We start from the raw sequence: 5,886 nt of genomic DNA, 5'->3' as shown, positions 1-5,886 counted from the left end.
CTAGTAATGAAATTCAAGTGACATTTAGTTAGTTAAGAATTTTGTCTATTTGAAATAAACTGCTTTGCAAATATTCCCCAATGAATTGACAAATGTTGCTATTGGTATTGTCATTATTATGTTTATTAACTGAATTGTCCAGTTATTTCTAATTTGTACTTATTACTATACAGTAAAATTTGGGGGTCATATTCAATAGCTTGGCCACCATGTGTGACTGACAGATTATGATTCTGCACAAGAGAACCCTGCCAACGAGTGAATCTAAGACATGCAAATTTGAGGGTTGTGTTTACCTAGAATGGGCACCATTTTCTAAAATACTCAAAGCTACCACATGGTCAAGTAATCTCCCTATTTTGTAGGTAAACAAAGTTTTGTGACATGAAAATACTTTCACATTAATTGGTCACTTAATTGTCCCTTAGTTCCATTCAAATATTCCACCCTTATTCTAGTGTCTATTCTCACTAATTCATTCCATATCTCTCTGGAAGGTCCCTTGTTGATTGATGAATATTGCATATACAATATCAAATAATACCCAGATAAAATATACATGTCAAAATACTGGTTTCATTAAAGAAATTGAAGGAATGAATAACTGCTGGAGTAACCTGCAAAATCTTTAATAAATAAAATTCTGGAAAGTTAGACCAGATAATGGTTCACAAAGAGAAATTCAATGATAGTTTTCATAAAACAGGCACTTGGAAAAGAAATAAAAGTGAAATAACTAAAGATAAAGAAATGCCTTAGAGAAAAATTAGTAAAAACAATTGTTGCGGGATTCATAATTTTGTTATATTATATATGAATTTGTTGTAAAAACATCACATTTTGCTGTGATATATTTTTAAACACCAAAATATAAGCACTTTATCTTAGTCTAATAATTGTAATTAAATTTACTTTCATTAAATATAAGTTTAAATATATTAATATTTACTTTTTAGGATATCTCTTAGTTGCATTCTCCAAGGTAAAGTTACCATTTAATATTTTTTCTTCTTCTTTTTCTTTTTGCTATGAAATTGTATTTGGTCATTAAAGTTCCAACTTAAAAGGCCTTTTTAATATTTTTCTTCATAGTAGATTTTTTCGTAAAGGTGATTGCTTATGAAATAAAGCAATGCAATAAACTACGCCTACCTATTTGTAAGTTAACATATAAAGCAACAATTTATTTTGGAAAGATAAGAGAAAATCCTTGTTTTTTTTTTTTGTTTGTTTTTTATTTTGAGATAGAGTCTCTCTCTGTTGCCCAGGCTGGAGTGCTGGAGTGCAGTGGTGTGATCTTGGCTCACTGCAACCTCTGCTTCATGGGTTCAAGTGATTCTCTTGCCTCAGCCTGCTGAGTAGCTGGGATTACAGGTGCACGTGATTGCACTACTGCACTCCAGCCTAAGCGACAGAGTGAGACTCCTTCTCAAAAGAAAAAAAAACAACAGATGCTGGTGAGGTTGTGAAGAAAAAAGAATGCTGGTATGCTGTTGGAGGGAGTGTAAATTAGTTCAATCACTGTGGAATGCAGTATGGCAATTCCTCAAATACCTAAAAGCAGAACTAGAATTCAACCCAGGAATTCCATTACTGGGTATATACCCAGAAGAATATAAATCATTCTACCATAAAGACACATGCTAGTGAATGTTCATTGCAGCACAAGTCACAATAGCAAACATGGGACCAACCTAATGTCCATCAACGACAGACTGGATAAAGAAATTGTGGTACATATACGCCATGGAATACTATGAAGCCATAAAAAAGAACAAGATCATGTCTTTTGTGGGAACATGGATGGAGCTGGAGGCTATTATCCTTAGCAAACTAACGCAGGAACAGAAAACCAAATACCACATGTTCTCACTTATAAGTGGGAGTTAAATGATAAAAGCTTATGTGTACAAAGATGGAAACAGCAGACACTGTGGTCTACTTGAGTGGGGAGGGTGGGAGCGGGGAGAGGAGCAGAAAAGATAACTACTGGCTACTGAGCTTAATGACTGGGTGATGAAATAACATGTACAACAAAGCCCCGTGATATATGTTTACCTATGTAACAAACCATCATATGTACCCACAAACCTAAAATAAAAGTTAATAAAAAAGAAAAATAACAAAAGTTAAGCATGATCATGGTTGAATTTTTTAAAATGATAAATGTTCAAGGTGAGGAATATTATAAGTGCTGTGATTTGATCATTATACGTTGTATATACATATCAAAATACCACTCTGTGTCCCCCAAATACATACCATTATTATGCATCGACTAAAAACAAAAGACAAAAAAAGCTGACCATTTGTTCTTGAGGCTTTTACCTTCCTCTTTAGCCTAGTTGCTGTTGATTTATCCCCTTATTTATCTTTTTTCTCAGCTCTGAACTGCTTATGTTTTCCTAAACAGGGGTTGCCATTTAGCTCCTTGTTAAATTTGATTAGGTCCATTCAATGCACTCTCAAAATCTCCACTGTCTGAAAAACGTTCAAAATTTTGTTCAGCTCGCAGCTCCTTCAAGGCAGTTTTAAAGATTCCCATATATATCACTCCTCCCCACCTCCAAAGAAGATTATATTCCCAGAAAAAAAAATATAAAAATACATAGTACAAGATTATTAATTTTACTTTCCTTTATAAAGCCTCAGAAGTTAAATCTGTAAATCATATTGAGATAAAACCAAGATCAATATCAGAATCTTCCTCCCTCAAAATGTAAAGGATTCATCTTACACTCATTTGCTTTAATTGCACTCTTTCCATCTGCATTTTCTGCAGATGTGTTTTTAATGTCTACTCTTTAGAGAGATTTTTGACAAGCTAAATGGCCTCATCAACTTTCTGTGGCTTTCCAGTGGCAAACTGCAATGAGGAAAAACAACTGACTAGGAAAAGAGGTAAATAAGTATAGGGCAAGCTCTTTGAAAGGTTCACTTGTTCACTTGAAAATCACAACTGTCTTTAGTGGAGGGACATGTGTCTTCTCTCCTCCACATGCCAAATAAATTTTTAGGAAGTCTCAAGTGAAAATATTAATTCTCAAGATTGCATTGATTTTTTTCTCTCTTTATTCCACTCCTCCAATTCCTTTCTTTATTCTGCCAGCAACATTCTTTTCCCCAATTCTATGTCTGACTATTAAAACCCTAATCACTGTACATGATTCTATTGCAATGTACCTTCTCTGTGAAGTTCTCCAGGATCAGCCCTATTGTATAATTCTCTCTTTTATCTGACTTCCTACAGCACTTTCTTAGGATCAAGCACATAGTGTTTATCCTTATTTATACTAGAGTTATTATTCTAACTATCTTCTGTTTTTTAGTAACCTGTAAGCTCCGGGAATCAAAGACCATATCTTTCGCATGTTTATTCCCCAGAATGTCTAAAAGATGGATTTGCATAATGTGTATTCAGTAAAGAGAGTTAAGGACTTTGAAAGAGAAAACATTATGAAGAAAGATTAATAAACACTGAAACAATTATTAGGGAAAGGAGTCAAATAGAATACAGATAATACATGGCTGACTACTTTGAGTCTTCTAACCCTTTTCATAGCCTGATGCCTTGGACATTGACTTCTTTCCCTTAAAAAAGTCAGGAATCTAGAAAAACAGACATACAAGAATAGTTAGTGGCAATTACCAACATTGACCACAGAATAAACAAGGGCATCACAACATTATCACCTGTATGGTATCAGAGCAGCTGCCAGTCAATGGCAGCATCCACTTCACCGCAGTCAACACCACCTGAGCATTTACAGTGTGGTAGACACTCTGCTGAATAAATCTCTGGTAATCCTCACAATGATGGTCAGCATAAGATACCCTTAATCTTCTTGTTGCACAAATGAGAATGCTTAAGCTTCAAAGAGGTTAAATAATTTATTCTAGGTTACACAACTAATAATGAAATAAGAAGTCCAATCCAGATGGACCTGACCTCAGAAATACTGTAATGGGGCCAGCTAACACCTGTAATTCTAGCCCTTTGGGAGACCAAAGTGAGAGAACTGCTTGAGCTCAGGAGTTTGAGACCAGCCTGGGCAACAACGTGAGACCTTGTCCCTGCAAAAATTTTTTTTAAAAGAGCTGGTTGTGGTGTGGCACACCTATAGCGCCAGCCACATGGGAGGCTGAGGCAGGAGGATCACTTTCCCCTAAGACGACAAGGCCACAGTAAGCTATGTTCACATCACTGCATTCTAGCTGGGTGACAGATCAAAATCTGTTTCACAAAACAAACAAAAATTCAAACAAACAAAAAAGAAATACTGTAAGGCCTCAGCACGCCCGAAATTTAGAGGGATAAAATATACATTTTTGTTTTGTAATTTAAAATATATACTTTGTAAATCTAAAATATAATTCATATGAAAATCTCACTCTAAAAATATTCTACAAGAAATAAACATCCTAAAGCTCAACTGACTTCGACATACAATTACCTTTCGATTCCTGCACTTCCTTCCCCCAAACTTCACATTCTATTGGCTTTTTTCCTCTCTGCAATGATGAGTTGGAAACTAGTGAGTAACTATTAGCATGTTAATATTTGCCAGCTAGTTGTTTCTACTTCTACCATTGCAGCCTACAATTGCATTGGATTGTTAGAGTTGATCACATAGTTACTTATACAGGGTTTGTAATTGTAACATTTAGAGATGCTTTTGGCTGCAAATAACAGAAAACCCAATACTGGGGCTTAAATAAATAGGAACATAAGTATCAACAATGTGGAGTTTGGAAGTAAGCAGTTCTGGCTGCTGTTTCAGTGGATTGATGACTTTCTAGCTGATATCTCTGTAATAACCTTGGCCAATTTTTCTTACATATTGCCTCGGGACACCAAGATAGCTAACCTAGTTGCCATGTGAAAACTAGGAAGATAGAAGAAGAAGTGCTTTGCCAGTTATATCTCTCTTTCTTTTCGATTTAAAAAGCAAATCTTTCCAGATTTCTGTTCTTTTCTCATAGGCCAGGTCTGAGATGTATGGCCAACCCACACTGCAAGAGAGGCAACAAGGGAGAAGAGATTCTACATGGTTTTGGGGTAGCAAGGAAACAGTACATGATACATTAGCATAAGATAGAGAGCTACTTGACAGGAATATTGAGACGCTTCATCTCTCAAATCAGTGTCACTGCCTCAGGGCTATCTTTACGACCTCTCAGATCTCTGTATCATCTGTTCTAACAGCATTGTGGATAACTTTTCATAGCCCTCATCACAGTTTATAATTTACACTTTCTGAACAAAGACATTTCAAATCTTTGGGATATTTCTCAGATAGTGTTTCGGGGCACACCCTAAGAATTGGTCATGACTTAAGAGTAGGTAGTACCATTCAGGACATAGGCATGGGCAAAGACTTCATGTCTAAAACACCAAAAGCAACGGCAGCAAAAGCCAAAATTGACAAATGGGATCTCATCAAACTAAAGAGCTTCTGCACAGCAAAAGAAACTACCATCAGAGTGAGCAGGCAACCTACAGAATGGGAGAAAATTTTTGCAATCTACTCATCTGACAAAGGGCTAATATCCAGAACCTACAAAGAACTCAAACAAATTTACAAGAAAAAAACAAACAACCCCATCAAAAAGTGGGCAAAGGATATGAACAGACATTTCTCAAAAGAAGACATTCATACAGCCAACAGACACATGAAAAAATGCTCATCATCACTGGCCATCAGAGAAATGCAAATCAAAACCACAATGAGATACCATCTCACACCAGTTAGAATGGCGATCATTCAAAAGTCAGGAAACAACAGGTGCTGGAGAGGATGTGGAGAAATAGGAACACTTTTACACTGTTGGTGGGATTGTAAACTAGTTCAACCATTATGGAAAACAGTATGGCGATTCCTCAAG

Source organism: Chlorocebus sabaeus, chromosome 16, assembly GCF_047675955.1.
Source record: "Chlorocebus sabaeus isolate Y175 chromosome 16, mChlSab1.0.hap1, whole genome shotgun sequence".
Classification (NCBI taxonomy): Eukaryota; Metazoa; Chordata; class Mammalia; order Primates; family Cercopithecidae; genus Chlorocebus; species Chlorocebus sabaeus.
Note: the sequence above shows the minus strand (reverse complement) of the source record.